We start from the raw sequence: 17310 nt of genomic DNA on the forward strand, positions 1-17310 counted from the left end.
TTACGAATCGTATAATAAATCCTCACTTTAGGTTCTGCTTTTAAATAACACTCACCTGAAAAAAGAAGAGAAAATAAATAAGAATTAAGTTCAATGAAACATCTGCATAAATCCAGTACTAATATTAGTATTATAGCTACAGTCATTTCCACCCCACCGGATGTAGAAACTGTTTGCCTCGTCGCTTTCAAACATAACTTTTGGCCGATAGCCAAGCTCTTTTTTTTATCGAAACTACGACGTCTTACTCTACTACGAAAACGACAGCATAGCGCAGTACTGATGTCATTGTCCTACTAAAAGTTTATTTTCCTTCGACCTCGTTTTCGCCTGAGTCTATCCGCACTTGCCAAAAGTTGGCCTCCATCCCCCTCCTCTCTATTTCTCAACCATCTTTCGACAAAGGACATATGTGTATCTATGTAAACTGCAGCGGCATTGCACTTCGCACTGTAAATATCCCGAATTCAGCGAAACTGTTGAACTAGATTCACGCTGACTACGTGGCTGGTACTTTGCCAACAAGTGCATACTTACTCTCATTTCGAGCATAGATTGATCGACCCTCTCGCTATGGGAAGAGAAGGAACAACCAGACGATGCCCGAATTGAGGCGTAATTTACGTTCGGTACGAGAACAGGCACTTAAATCCGTTGCCATCGTGATACCTTTGAATGACTGTGTCCATTCGCTTCACTTTATACCTATAGGGCTAGGAGAAGTGAGATTCATTTGGCTACCATTTCATCCCCCGCTTCCATGCTCATTTAATGACGGCAATTGTCGTCCACTCCATCACACAGAGCACAGGCATGCTGTTACGATAAAACACCTAAGTGACATTAATTGTCAAGATAATTAAAACAACGTTGATGAAACCTAATTATAATTGGACTATTAGAAGGAATTCATCATCAAAAATAATTGTATAATGTTTGTAATTTTTCGCACCGTTTTTATAAGGATTTTTTTTAACAAAATAAGTGTGATACATTTTCAACTAAATTGCCCTGCCTTTTAAAAAGTGACTTCTGTACGTCATACAGTGGTCAAAAATCCCGTAAAGCTGGCCAACAGTCGAACTTCTTCATTTGCATCTTTTTTTATTAATTTTTTATGTAATTTATCTTCCCATTGTACCATATAGGCGGTGGGAGAATTCAAAACAAGTTACCAATTTTCTGCAGTCATATCAGAATCAGGGCAGGAAAATTTCGAAAAATGAATTGATTGCTGTTCGAAGCTTCACGAAGCACCTTCTCAAGCATACCACATGCAATCGATGAGTTTGACACAATCGCTGCGAACATTTAGGGGTAAAACTTATCTCTGCTCGGACGAAGCGAGCTTCGCATCTAGTTCGCTCTTTACAATGTTCGAAAAAGTTCACATTAACCTTAGAAGCACACATCGTCGAACACGAGGTAAGCTCTTGGCTCGTGGTTTTTGCGTTTTTGGAACATTTCCACAGAGTTTCGAAGCGATATTCGGTGAACACATATAAAGCGAATGCCTCGTTTATTTGAGAATCGCGAACATCGAAGTTTTATATCGCTTCAAGCATCAGCATCATGAGGCCACCGCGAACATGTTCGCTACGTGACTATCTGTCTTAAAATCATAAACTGTAAATCTTATTTTGAGTATAAATAAAATGGATTATTTTAAGATTATAATTTAGGATTTAGGGATTAGGTGCGTCGCATACCTTACCAATTTATGAGCCACGAGTTTGAATGAGCGTAGTGGTAGTGAAATTCAAATTCTTTTTTTCGGAATACAATTATGTTTACTAGCTACTTTGATTGCAAACTCGTCTTTTCTTTTTCAATCGGAATATATTTTCCCAGCCAAGGAGTTTAGGTGAAGATGTATAAAGTATGTTTAAGGGGGTAAGGGTTTCAGCGTGAAAAAATGTTTTTTGGTGAAATGACTCTTTTGGATGAAATGATACATTATAATGTACAAAAGTTATGATCAATTCGCTTCTCCCAAATTTCTAAAAAAATCGCAAATAGTGTTTTTTAACGCTAAAACCATTACCCCTCTCTTAATAATCTCCCTATCTAAAACAAATTCTTCCTAAAAAAACAATTTTCGGATGGAATCTCACTGCTGACGTCTGAGTTCAGTTAGACGGTGAACTTCAGTTATTTGCATCCACTGAGGGGTAGTTAGGCGTAGTCCGTTGGCTTTTGTTTCTGACGTTCTTGCGCAACATTCCTAAATCGGCTAGTCATATTCACTCAATAATATGCGATGATTTGTGTGTTAAACGTTATTTTTAATTTTACCAAATGAATTTATTAACAAATACCTACATACTTGAATCCATTATTATTGTCATTAATTGAATTATAATTTCTTGGCATCTGTACCAAACCAAGAGGAAAGCTTCCAAATGATTTTTATAATATTGTTTTATAAGTTTATTGGTTGATTACCTAATCACAAGAGACAAAATATTTATTTTCAAACATTTTCGACAGAATCTGTTGACTTAATAAATGAAGTGTCAAACTTATTACATGTTCCACTTTTATGAAATTTATTTCCTGACTCCTGTACATGTGTTTTGTGATAAATAATGAGAAGGATATTCCAACTTGTTTGTATTGTATTTGTTAACTAATTACTGATGGAGAAACGCAAAGAACTTACAAACAATGTTCTAGTGATTTTTTTTTGTTGGAAATCCAAAAACAATTCTGAAAAGGACAAAATTTGGTTTATCTTCTCCATGATGTAATCTTCCCTTATTTGACTTTTACTAATAAAAACCTATTTTAATCCACCTAGCGGTGCAATTGTGCCTTTCTCAATCATGAATCACGAGAATGTGTGCGTTGTTTATATTCATTAAAAACTTTTAAATGCATATATTACATTTTATTATTATACATCACATGACAACTATATTCAGGAAAATATTTTTCGAGTTCTAAAATTTTGAAAAAGAAAAAACAGCCATGGTAATATTGAACTGAAAAAAGGTGCGAAATCGGCAAAGTCCCAAAAAGTCGATTTTGATAAAAAAAAATTTTCGAGATAACATAAAATCTCGACGTTTCATGCATTTTAAAGATGTTTGGCATCAAAAATACGAATTCGATTTCTGAAATTTCATGGGGTCCCCCCTTTGAAAAACAATTAGAGTTCCGACTTATATGGGAATTTCATATATGACCGGACGATTTAGTCTATATTTCCGGACCCATATAAGCGATCCGTACGAAATTTTATAGACATCTGTGGGGATATTATAGCTATCATTTGGGACTAAGCTTGTGAAAATCGGCCCAACCATTTCCGGGAAACTGATGTGAGTTCGTAAATTTTGAAAGATGGCCGCTTTTCCCGGGCACTTCCGGAACCGTCTATGGTGGTCAATGTAGTCAACGAAAGTTTGGTTGGCCGTCGGTGACCTAGAACAGCAAATTTAAGTTGTTTGAGAGACATTTTAGCGAAATTTTTACCTTTCTTGCTTCCATCGGAGTATCGGTTTGAATCACAATTTGCTATGTGATCGCACGCCACAGCCTGTAACTCCGGAACCGGAAGTCGGATCGGGATGAAATTAAATAGCCATTTACGGGGACGCAATACCTTTCATTTGAGACTAAGTTTAGCCGAGTCGGTCTAGCCATCTCCGAGAAACCGATGTGACTGTTATTCTGAATTTAGATACTTCCGCCGGGGCTTCCGGAACCGATGATGGTGGCCAATGTGACCAAAGAGACTTTGAATGGCTGTTAATGACCTAGTACTACAAATCGAAGCAGTTGTGGTCACATTTTGGAAAAATTTTCACCATTATACATTCATTGCAGAATTTCTTAAAATCGACATTTTCTGCGTGATCGTACTCATCACCCTGTAATTCCGGAACCGGAAGTCGGATCCATTAGAAATTCAATAGCAGCCTATGGGAACGTTGCACCTTTCATTTGGGACTAAGTTTGTAAAAATCGGTTCATCCATCTCTGAGAAAAGTGAGTGAGATTGTGTTCGCGTACACACACACACAGACGCACATACACACACACACAGACATTTGCCGAACTCGACGAACTGAATCGAATGGTATATGTCACTCGGCCCTCCGGGCCTCCGTTAAAAAGTCGGTTTTCAGAGCAATTCCATTGCTTTTCTATTGAGAAAGGCAAAAATAAAAGAAAGAAATCTTTACGGCCCCCTGTATTTTTTTTTTGAATCAGTTATTGCCGAAATGCTTTATGTAAGGGAAATCTCGGAAAATGAGAAGCGAAATAAATAACTCCAAGTAGAATGAAAGTCGTTCTAAACTCGAACTTTTTCGAATACTGTCTTTCCTTTATTATTCGCTTTTTGTCGCATTCCATATTTTGATATATTATTTTGAAGACCCATATTTAAGATCAATACAATAGTAATTCTTCAAAAGGGCTAATGAGACTTTTGTAAACAAACTTATTTCGCTCATTTTTCCGCTACAGAGTTGAATTTTATGAAAAATACACATGAATCAACATCTTTTCCCTTGGTAGAATCGATTTCAAATGTTTTCTGTGTTGAAATGATAACAAATTAAGAGAAATCAGCAAAACAAAAGTTTGTTCACAAATCTATTCAAATGTTGATATGGAATAATAAAATCAATCAAGATCAATTTCGATTTTTTTTTAATTTTGCGGTGGTGTAATCCCTTAAGTGGTTGATTTAAAAGTTCTCAACCGATATAATATTCGAAAACAGTTATAAAAATGTCTCATCACACTGGTAGATGGATTCAAAGCGTTTTATAAATAAGTGCACAAAAAAACATGCGCCCTTCTAAAACATACTTCTGAATCAAAATGGTTTTACTGTTAGTCGAAAACAAGATTTACAAAACGACCAGAACTGCCAAATATGAAGCGGGAATGGTCGAGTTTATTGACATTCCCTATTTTTTTCTAGGATTCATCATACACATCATGACGTTATTTATTTAACTGATAATCGATTTTTCCTTTGAATGGATATCGATATCTTTATCCTCAAGAAACTGACATAACTGGATCCTCAAGAAACTGACATAGGAACATGACTAAGATAAGCCACTCAATACGTTGTGTACATTGTGTTTAACTTCATTTTCTAGCCCTAATTTATTTCATTTGAAAATTTATCCCCGCCCTGTCACGAAATCTTGATTTTATCCCTACTGGTAATATATCAGTAGGGTATCTTAAATAAACTTGTTACGTCACTTTTCAGTTAACCCCAGCATCCATAAGCTACACATTGTCACAATTATTTTTCACCTATTCCACCCTTAATACAAGGCCTCTGTCTAGAATATACTTTTTTTTGCATAACTAGTAGGTAGGTATTTGAATAAAGAAAACTAATATCGTCCGGCGAACATGTTAGCGATGGCCCTCGCGATGCTAAATTGATATAATCCTTCGGTGTTCGCGATTCTGAAATACTTCGAGGTAATCTTTTTTCTGTGTTCGCGAACATCGCTTCGAAGCTCCGTGTAACTGTTTCAAAAATATCGATCACACGAACCAAGAGCTTAGCTCGTGTTCGTCGAAAACTACGCAAAAGCTTTTACATATCTTTCCGAACATCAATGAAATGAACAAGAAGCTTCATTTGTCCTCGCCGAAGAGCATGCAAAAGTATCGCCCAAATGTCCGCAATTACGATGGTAAGCGATTGTGATGCGAAGCTTGTGAATACGAACCAGTAACGCAAAGCTTCGCGCTTTGAAAGTATTCGAACATAGGTTCGGTTCGAATATTTCCTGCCCTGAATTCAGAATGAAGAAGAGATGTTGAATTGTCATATTCATTGGTTTACTTTTAGTCCATAAATTCATCAATACTTTATATTAATTGTTCTTATTGTATTGCACTCAAAAAATAAATCCCTTTGCTTCTACGTGAAAACATATGCGATTCTCATCCACCACATTTTTCACGTATTTTTTATCGAATGATCCTGTAAATTAAAATCAACTTCAATATCTGAATCATCAGGTAGATGTTATGTGTTTTCGAGATAATTAGTAATAGAAAATCACGTAATCATTACATGAAGCGAAACGTAACAAATACATGGAGTCAAACGTAATAATTAAGTGAAAACAAATGTAACATTTACATGACGCCAAACGTGATAATTATTTGAAGACGTACATGCAGATTTTTTCAATTAATTTCATTTAAATAAATATAATCGGTTCATAACAATTTATTCAAATCCTAATTGTATTAACTGAATATAAGGCTTTACTTACATTTTAATAGTGTGCTTTAGACTCAAAGATGTTTCAAAATCCAATTTCTTTAATTAGCTAAATCACTTTTTTAAAGAAGGTAGGAGTCTATAAAAAAATAGATCCTGTGCATAAGAATGTTCATGATTTTCAATCACTAGATAAAAACCTGTTCCAGCATTGTTGACAATTTTAGTCAACGTGAATTAAAGGGTTATTTCCGAACGTATAATCTCCAACAATAAAACAACCAGCGTAGGTTTCCGGGGTGATAGGGAGATTATAATATTCCTGTTGGGGCAACGCGGTTACAATGACAATAATTTTAGGTTAGGTACAGTTCAGTACAGACAATTTAGGTTTAGTTAAAGAGATATCACTTACGTTTAGTCCTTCACTTAGTCTTGAGATCGCTTTCTAATTGATTTGGCAATTCAGTTTATAGTTCAATTGGCTGTCTACTGCTGAGGAAGTTGATTCCTGTATCGATTTGTACTGTACTGGCGTCGCTATTACATAGGCTTTTAGGTTAAGATAGCATAAGTAATTTAAGTTAGTTTTAACTCTCAATTTAAGTATGTAGCATATAGAATCTCACCTACTAGGCTTGTAAGTAGATGTAAGTTAGGTTTTAAAGCGGTAATTTTAGGCTTAATAAACCCCAAGTATTTCAAAAATTCAATTTATAAATTCACTCACTTGTATAATAAAATTTTCACACGTTCTTCTGCCTGCTTCTAGTTGTCTACTCACCGGGATCACACATGACAGCTGCTATACAGTCTATACCTGCCGAAGTGACACTTGACGGGTGTCTATACCTGTCATGAGCCCAGTGGGCTTGTTCCTACAGTTCGATGCATGCAGAGTGCGGACCAAGGCATGTAGCAGATGAGGTGCGCGCGGACCAGTTGGGTCCGATAACACTGCCCCCCAGTACGCCATCCTGTGGTTGGCTTACTTCACGTCGCGCTGAACATCCAGGACAGCAAGCTTGGCTACAGGCCGTTCGTACACGCCATTCGCCGTCCGTACAGTGGCTGATCGTACCTGGCCGTCTTTGGAATTGCAGGTCTCGATGATCTTTCCCTTCGGCCAACAGTTTCTCGGCAATTTCGGATCGATGATGACAACGACGTCTCCTACACATACGGGTTTCGTATGGATGAACCACTTCGTCCTTCGGGTGATCTCTGGCAGGTAGTCTGTTAACCAGCGCCTCCAAAATTGATTGACTAGCGCTTGCGATGTGCGCCAGCCTTGATGCAACACGATGCCGCTGTCGTCGTTTACAGTCAGTGGCTTCGTTCCATTCGAGGAACCGAGCAGGAAATGGTTCGGAGTTAGAGCGGGGTCCGATTCATCATCGATCGGAACGTGGGTCAATGGCCGAGAGTTCACTACGTTCTCAATCTCAGTCAGAAGGCTCCGGAGTACTTCATCGGTCGGTTTCTTCGTCGGGCAGATGGCGGCCAGATTCTTTTTAACAGTGCGGATCAGGCGTTCCCAACTGCCGCCCATGTGCGGCGAAGCTGGAGGGTTGAACAACCATTTAGTTTCGGAGCTGACGAACTCTGCCATTATCGCCTGTTGGTTGATAGCGGACTCGGCATTCCGTAGTTCTCGACTTGCGCCGACAAAGTTTGTCCCACGGTCGCTGTATATCATCCTGGGCGAACCGCGACGGGCGATAAAGCTGCGTAGAGCCATGATGCATGAGTCCGTGCTAAGTGAGTGTACCAGCTCAATGTGTATCGCACGAATGGTTAAACAGGTTGCGAGCATTCCCCATCGTTTTTCCACTCTTCTACCGACGACGACCTCCATTGGCCCAAAGTAGTCGATCCCAACGTGCGTGAAAGGACGTGAGAATGCCGCGAGCCGTGCTGGCGGAAGATCGGCCATGATTGGAGGACGTGGAACTGAGTTATCATTTTTACAACGTTGACATTGCCTTCTGACTTTAGCGTAGCAAACTCGTAGTCGCGAAATCTTATATTTCTGTCGGATTTCATTTATGGTGGTTTCATGGTTCTGGTGGTGGTATTTTTGGTGGTAGTATGCTATGATCAAGGTGGTTAGGTGGTGGTCGCGAGGTAAAACAATAGGATTCTTTGCGTCTTCTGTTACGTAGTCACAGAACCGTGTTCTACCCTTCATCCTGATGACGCCCCGTTGATCGAGTACGGGCGTTAGCTGATACAATTCGCTGTTCTTTGGAATTTGCTTGCGTGGTTCTTCCGGGAATTCCTTTGCCCTACGCAATAGGGTCACTTCTCCTTGGTATCCTTCCAGTTGCGCGTGGCGATGAAGGTAGCTCTCTGCCTTCTTGAGCTCTTCTGTTGTTGGTGGACCCGAAACGATCGGCTTCCCTTGGAGTTGCAGTTTGCAGTTGGCTGGAAGGCGGTATACATATCCGACGATATTGACGAGTCGCTTCCAGCTGGAGAACTTATTCACATCGATTACAGCTTCAGGGACCGTGTAGTGTAACAGAAGATTGGGGCGAAGCTCTGCGATTGTGGAACCGCTTTTGGTCGGCGATTGTGGCCACTCCGCCTCCGGACGCCAAAGAAAATCTGGTCCTTTAAACCATCTACTGTCGGGAGTCATATCCGGCTGACCAGTCCATTTGGTAGCGTCATCGGCTACGTTGAGCTTGGTGGGCACCCAGCACCATTCATTTATCTCAGTGATTTCGAGAATCTCACTAACTCGAAACGCTACAAACTGGGAGTACCGTCGATGATCCGAGTTTATCCAGCACATTACATCCCAGGAATCTGTCCAGAAAAAACGGTTAGAGATTGGAATAGAAAGGGATTCTCCAATCGATCGTGCTAATCTTGCACCTATAACAGCTGCTTGGAGTTCAAGTCTCGGAATTGAACTGAATTTCAGCGGCGCCACCCGTGTCTTGGCCGAGACTAGAACACACTCCACGATCTTGTTCTGGACAAAGCGTAGATATACGGCGGCGGCAAAGCCGTTCTCACTGGCATCGACAAATGTGTGCAGCTGTACTTCATAATTTGCACTGGAACTAGTCCGAATACGGTAGCATCGCGGAACCGTAACCTGTTCCACTCGCGGGAGAACCTGCAGCCACCGCTTCCACTTCTCGAATGAAGATTCGCTGATCGGGTCATCCCACTGAACGCCAGATCGCCAAACTTCTTGCAGTAAAATCTTCAGAAACATCAGGAAGTTAGCAATCAGTCCAAGTGGATCGAAGATCGTCATGAGCACCCGGAGTACTTCCCTTTTAGTAGGATACCGTTGGCCTTCTAGCAGCGCTCGATCATGCCGGCTCCAGCCGACCTTGTAGGTGAAGGCGTCCGACGACGTACACCACCACATCCCTAGCACCTTCTCGGTGGCCATCTCGGATGACAGATCCAGATTTTTCTCTTCGATGGTTTCTTCCTTCAGGGCTGCCAATACACGACCAGAGTTGCTAATCCAGTTACGGATTTCGAACCCGCCTTTTGAGTGTACGAACTTCACTTCCTGTGCCAAACTGATTGCTTCCTCTTCTGTTTCTACGGTCACCAGCATGTCATCCACGTAGTGCCTTTTCGTTATGACTTCCGCTGCTACCGGGTGAAGTTGTGCGTAGCGCTCGGCGTTGGTATTTTTAACATATTGAGCACAGCTCGGAGAACAGCAGGCACCGAATGTCATCACACGCATAACGTATGTTGCGATTTCTCCGTTCTCGTCTCTCCAGTAGAACCGTTGGCACTGCTGGTCTTCTTCTAGGATATCCACCTGGTGAAACATTTCACGGATGTCTCCTGTCAGTCCAACTCGATGCTCCCTGAACTGAAGAAGTATGGAGAATAGAGAACAAAGCTGATCAGGACCCTGCAGTAGTCCGGAGTTAAGAGATTGGCCGTAAGCCGTGGCCGCTGCATCCCATACGATTCTCAGTTTCCCAGGCTTGTTTGGGTTTGTTACGGGAAAAACGGGAAGGTACCACGTACGAGCGTATGACTGAGCGAGCTCCAGACTCGAAAGTTTCCTGATATATCCTTTGGTAATATAATCTGCAATCTGTCGGTTGAGGGATTTGGCTAACACTGCATCCTTCTCCATGCGTTTCTCAAGAGAGTAAAACCATCGAAGAGCCATCGCACGGCTGTCAGGGAGGCGAATGTCATGTTTCAAAGATTTTCTTCCATTTAATTCCACTATGTTTTTATAGTTAGATGCACTTGCACTTCACTATTTAACAGATACCGGTATTTCGATTACTACTTGTAATCTTCTTCAGTGAAGAAGATTACAAGTAGTAATCGAAATACCGGTATCTGTTAAATAGTGAAGTGCAAGTGCATCTAACTATAAAAACATAGTGGAATTAAATGGAAGAAAATCTTTGAAACATTACGTACATTCCACTAAGACCTCCGTTCGCGTATATAAGGCGAATGTCGTCAAATCGCCAAAGTAACCCTGTCTCGTATCTACCGTTTCTGAATTTTGTAAGTAACTTCAGCAAGTGTTGTGACCGACGATCATCGGTAGATAAGAGTGTGTTGTCCGGTTTCGATACTCCAAGACTATCCAAGGCGAAATACTCCTTCATACTACGATGTAGGCTTTCGTCCATCTGTTCTTCTGGGTGGTGTTCGTGAAACGCACATTGGACTATATGAGGAGCTTCTTCGACATGACCACCATATACAGTCCATCCTAGCCTTGTCTTAGCTGCGATCGGCTGATCTATTCGACCCTCTCTGCTTTGCAAAACCAAACCGACCCGTGCATGCTTCAGTCCTATCAGGATACGCGGCTGTGCCTCATGATACGGTTCTATTGGCAGACCTCGTAAGTGTGGGTACAGTTGCGACAACTCGGTGATATCCAGAGTTTGGCGTGGAAGCTGTAGTTCACCTACCGTTCTTACGTTACGCAGATTAAACACCTTGGTGTTGCCGTTTACTCCTGCTATTCCTACGTCAACGATTCGAGAGCTCTCTTCGTGACGCTCTTTACCTCCTGTCCACCGCAGACACAGTGGACTGACTTCACCATCTAACTGAAGCTCGTCAGCCAACCCGCTGTCGAGAAGTGTAAGTTCTGAACCGTCATCGAAGAAAGCATAGGCATGAACGGCCTTGTTGATTCCTTGCAGTACTACGGGTAAGTATCGGAACAGTATAGCAGACGTCGATGCTCGATGATGGTTGATCCCATGCCCTTTGCTCGGTGCAGGTTGTACAGACGAAGAATGCACGGTATTTGATGGAGGACGCTCGTTTTTCTGGTCGTTGTGTAATAACTCGTGGTGTCTGACGATACAGCCATTTTTGCCGCAGGGTTTTGCTTTGCAGTTCCCATTGTGACGACGTAAGCATGTTCGGCACAAACCAAATTCCCGAACCGCAGCCCATCTCGCATCTCGAGATAGTTCCAGAAAACGCTTGCATTTGTCTGCCGCTTTACATGTACCCTTGCACGTTGGACAGTCGTAGTTGACGCGAGCTTTGGGCACGAGTGGCGCCCTGTCGGTGGCGTCTGCGTTGGGCGTCTTATATGCCGGGATCTGCTCAGGTGATTCAAGGTGAGCGTTCAAGAAAGCGTTGCCCTTCTTAGGACCGCGACCTTCATTACGTGCCGGCTTATGCTCCTGTACAATCGAAGGGACGGCCACCGTGCTCACGGCTTCAGCAAGAGAGTAGACCCAGTCCCCGAAAATCGCCAAGTTGACCCTGGGTAGAGCTCGACGATGGCACGCCCAGTCTAACTTTATCGTAGGCGGCAGTTTATTGACGAGTTGCTGAAGTAGTGAGACGTTGTAAAGGTGGTCCTCCAGCCCACACGCATCCACTGTTGCACAGAAGTTTTGTACATTCACCGCAAAGTCGACAATAGTCTCTAACTTGTCCTCCCTCAGAGGTGGTAAGGCATTGATCTTGGCGATCAGAGAATATACAATGGCCTCAGGTTGCCCAAACATCATCTTCAAAGTAGCCATCACTCCTGGAACGTTAGAGGGGTGCATCAGACGGCTCTTCACCGCTTCGTATGCTCGTCCTTTTAAGCTCTTCTGCAGCCGGATAATATTCTCATCCATCGTGAATCCGCACATCGCCGTTGTGCTGTTGAACGATGACAGAAAGATCGGCCAATCTTCAGGATTACCAGAGAATGTAGGTAAATCCCTTGATATTGCTTGTCGAGCTGCAAGCTGTGCCCGGGTGGGCTGACGAGCTTGTTGTGGTTCTAAAGGGTTCCGATGTATAATGGATCGACTACACTTCGATGCGCGTTGGTACGTCAAGCCACTGTCCTGTGGAAGTTGCTGCTGCTCCGATCGGTCCGGATTGGTGATCGAATTGGATCTGTTGATGCGGCTGGGGATTCGAACGGATGATTGACTGTCTGGACAAGGGCCACATCTTTTCGAATTCTGTACCGAAATTGGCCTAGAATGTATGCTACCGTTGTCAGAAATCCGAGAATACGATTGGTTACTTCGATGCGATGCATTTTGATCCGAACACTGCCCATTCGAAATATCTCGATGGTCTTCTGCCCTGTCAGAAGCGTTGTGCGTTGAATGTTGTTGTGGGTTGAAGTGTTTTGGAGCCGAATCGACCATCTGTCCTTCCTTCTGAAGCTTGTTGACATCATTTATCCAGTCGTTCACGCGACTCAAACCGTCGTGGGAGTACACATTCGTCCGGCTTGCCATCTGTTGGAGAATGTTGTATTTCCTATCCACGTACAGACGCTGCTTCGCTGCTGCTTGTTGATCAAGCGCATGCTCCTCTTCCAATTTCAATAGCTCCAGTTTCAGCAGCGAGTTCTTAGAAGATGCGTATGAGACCATTGAGAGAGATCCTCTGGGTGGTTGTTCCGAAAGAGCCTTCTGCTTGACCGACTTGCCTGTTTTATTCAGTTGCTGCTGTTCTCGCTGCTGCAACTGAGGGGTACTGGAAATTAGTTGGTTCTGGCTGGCTCCTGGTCTCTGCTTTATGCTGTCTGTGACTTGATTCACTATCGCTGGAGTCTGGTTTGAAATCGTAGATTTTCGCCGGATCCCTTTTGCCATAGTACAGTTGGGACAGCTCCAGCTCTGGTTCTCGATCTCCTTCGTTACCCCCACGCAAGCGAAATGATGCCACTTGTCGCACTCGTCGCACTGAACCATGTCGTCGGTGTCCGGACCACCACATATCTTACACGCCTGACCGGGAAGAGTTATATCTGGTTGTTGCTCTACCTCCACATTGGCTTCGGCCACCATTGACACACCACCAAACGCACCATCTTCCACTTGTATTTCACTACCACTTTCAACTCCGGCTTTTGCCTTTGACCGCGAACCTTTCGAACCACTTTTCGCGACCGCTTTTGACCGACCCGACATTGCTCAATTTAAACTCAATCCGTAAACGAATATTATAAGATGTTGACAATTTTAGTCAACGTGAATTAAAGGGTTATTTCCGAACGTATAATCTCCAACAATAAAACAACCAGCGTAGGTTTCCGGGGTGATAGGGAGATTATAATATTCCTGTTGGGGCAACGCGGTTACAATGACAATAATTTTAGGTTAGGTACAGTTCAGTACAGACAATTTAGGTTTAGTTAAAGAGATATCACTTACGTTTAGTCCTTCACTTAGTCTTGAGATCGCTTTCTAATTGATTTGGCAATTCAGTTTATAGTTCAATTGGCTGTCTACTGCTGAGGAAGTTGATTCCTGTATCGATTTGTACTGTACTAGCGTCGCTATTACATAGGCTTTTAGGTTAAGATAGCATAAGTAATTTAAGTTAGTTTTAACTCTCAATTTAAGTATGTAGCATATAGAATCTCAGCTACTAGGCTTGTAAGTAGATGTAAGTTAGGTTTTAAAGCGGTAATTTTAGGCTTAATAAACCCCAAGTATTTCAAAAATTCAATTTATAAATTCACTCACTTGTATAATAAAATTTTCACACGTTCTTCTGCCTGCTTCTAGTTGTCTACTCACCGGGATCACACATGACAGCTGCTATACAGTCTATACCTGCCGAAGTGACACTTGACGGGTGTCTATACCTGTCATGAGCCCAGTGGGCTTGTTCCTACAGTTCGATGCATGCAGAGCGCGGACCAAGGCATGTAGCAGATGAGGTGCGCGCGGACCAGTTGGGTCCGATAACAAGCATATTTGTTTTAGTGTAACGGCTTTACCACCAAACAAAAATAGGTTGAAATCGGTAGCGCTTTTATGAAGATTGCCAACAGAAGGAACTGCATCTGAAATTTAATTGATTTTTTTTATAATCCGGTGAAAATATAACAATATTTAAATCTTACCACAAAGATCATCACAAATGAGGTTATTGTTGTGAATTCGATGCATTTCTAATCAGCTCCGAGTAGCAAATACAATCTCACCGTCCGAAATATATGCAATTTAAGCCTCCTCTAATTTTGTTCAGGTTAATGTTTGTGCACAAATCACCCACAGATCAAGAAGCACTTACGGTTTCTCACATGTTTGTGCAATGGTTCCAATTGCGACTCTCCAATATTAATCGCCGTTGCGATCATTTGTACAGCACGATCACCAGTATTGTCACATGATCACAGTAATAAGGATAACCAGATTAGCATGTACTAAATGTTAATTCCCGTATCATGCGATAGTTTATGGGACGATGTGTCCATCAGATCCACAAATATGGCAAAATAAACGTGGATAGAGATGGTAATAGCACTAACATGTTGGATGACTTGCTGGGGTTGAGCCCTTTCTCGTCCCTGAGAGATAAAGGTTGCCCAGATCGATGTTCAATTCGTCCATAGTCATTAATTGTGGAAACGGAATATCTACTCTACAAATATAGAAAAAAACATTGATAATTGATATAATCAGATGCAATAAGAACAGTTATAATACAATCAGCTCACCTTTATGACGAACCAGCACCGTCGGAAAGTATTTATTGGCTGTCCCTATTATTAACGGACTTCCTGTTTATCCTGAGCATTCCGAACGGCACGGTTAACGTATGTTGGTTGCAATCTATTTTACCGTCTATTGGCTCTGACAAGAGACTCGTCGGTACCTTTTACACTCGGAACGGTACTATTCCAATGTTGCATCACCACCAAATATAACAACAAACAAATCGAGAGTTTTTTGTAGAAAGGGCCAAACCATATTGACGAAGTATCTTTTTTTGGAAATAACGGAGGAAAGATTAATTTAAATTACAGTTTTGTTCAATTTGTTATGTGGGTTTCTTTACATGCAGTACATATTACCCACAGGATAAACAACGACTTTACTTTGTACTTACATGTCGTGCTCAATTTGGTCAAGAGTTATTCTGAAATTTAGATAAGCAATATGATTTTGCATATCCCAAAAAATTAGCAAGCAATACTTACAACATAATTAGCAACATTTAACTCAATAGATTCGAAATAGTTTAATCAGTGACCAAATTTGCAGCTATTTTTTCACATAGGAAATTCACGTGAGCTACGTTTCAACGATTAACGTACTATCACTTAAAGGTCATGTGTGAATAAAGTAGATGTTACAGGTTGGTCAAATGTCGTTTATAGGAATCACGTAATATTTGTTGAATGTTGGAAAATATTCATTTACATGAAAATTCATGTAACTTTAAAGTGTTTATTTTTTGAGTGTGAGTACTGCATATGCTTTGGAGTGGTACATGCTCTATATTATTGTCACGCTAGTCATATTTCTTTATGAGTATAAAAATATTGTAGCTTGATTATTGATGTAAAAGGTGATAAGGTCGTTTCTTTTCGTTCTAATTGTGTTCAATCTTGTTCTAGTAATTAGCGTAAAAACGCGCATATGTCGTCGGTTGTATATAGGGTTCGCAGTACCGACCCTTTTTGGCGAAAACCGGTACTACGGTACTGAAGCCCTCAGTACCGGTAGTACCGGTAAAGTACCGGTACTCGATTTTTTTTTTAAATTCGAAAAAAACTTTATAGTGAAATTGAATGCTTAAACTGATCACCTTATTCTCAGATGATTGATTTGTGCTGATCAAAAAAACATGTTTATTGTTTTTAATTGCTTCGGAGTGGCATGACTCATTTCAGTAGAAGATATTTTTCGTAAGCGGCACCTTCTTTTAGTTCGAAATATAGACCACCTTGAAATCATAACTGTAAGCGGTGCAACTTTCGTCGACTTCAACAGATGGTGAATGTAAGAAACCCTTTTAACAACAGTAAATCAAAGCGAGAAGGGCAGTAAATCCAGGATCGCATTTCCTCTCTTGCTTTTTTGTAAATTTGTTTCGACCTTTATGTCGTTTATCTACTATTCTCTAATGCATACCAAGGCTCCTTGCTTTCCTGTACTATGGAGTTTTGCTGAATTTTCCGATCACCAATAATTAAAAATCGCCCCATTTGAATCTGTTCACCAAGTCTAAAATTATATGTTACTATGTTTTAATTGCCGCAAGGTTCTACTGTATCGATTTTGTTGGCTATTTTTGGCAAATTTGAGACTAAGAGAAACGAAAGCAATGAAATTGAAAGACGGATAGGTATTCTAGAGCGAATCAGTTATAAACTTAGAACGGAAAACTAGAACTAGGCAGGCTCATATGGGCATGATCGAAAGGAAATGTGAAGAATTCTTTGCCTTCTGCAGAGTAGGAGTTGGGCGTTGCACCCAAGTCTACCGCATGGTCTATGGTAGAACATAACTCATCATCATGTTTTACCGCCGACGCCGGCAAAAAATTCTTCACAAATCCTCGCCTAGAACGACCATGCGATCATTCTTCTCAAATGGGGACCATGATTGAATATTTTGAAATTGAGTACAAGATCGTTAACCCATTTATGCCCATGTTGTTTGTGGACAACAACGTTTTTAAACAGATATAACTTTTGATTGAGGCAAGATTTGCTCGCAAAAACAAGTAAGGCTAATAAATGTGACTACTGCTTTTCATTTGAGCATTAACAGTTACAAGGATCAGTTCAAGAACTAAAGTTGTTGCAATTACTCTGATTGGATTCCAACGAAGCAGTGCTGCCAGGAACAGTT

At 41.3% G+C, this 17310-nt stretch overlaps 1 protein-coding gene across 5 annotated transcripts in view; it reads right to left on the reverse strand.

The window, feature by feature from the left end:
* The window catches only part of LOC131688666 (cAMP-specific 3',5'-cyclic phosphodiesterase 4A-like), a 683953-nt gene that overhangs the window by 491692 nt on the left and 174951 nt on the right, over positions 1–17310 (reverse strand). The window lies entirely within an intron of this gene.

The sequence above is a fragment of the Topomyia yanbarensis genome, chromosome 3 (assembly GCF_030247195.1).
Source record: "Topomyia yanbarensis strain Yona2022 chromosome 3, ASM3024719v1, whole genome shotgun sequence".
NCBI lineage: Eukaryota > Metazoa > Arthropoda > Insecta > Diptera > Culicidae > Topomyia > Topomyia yanbarensis.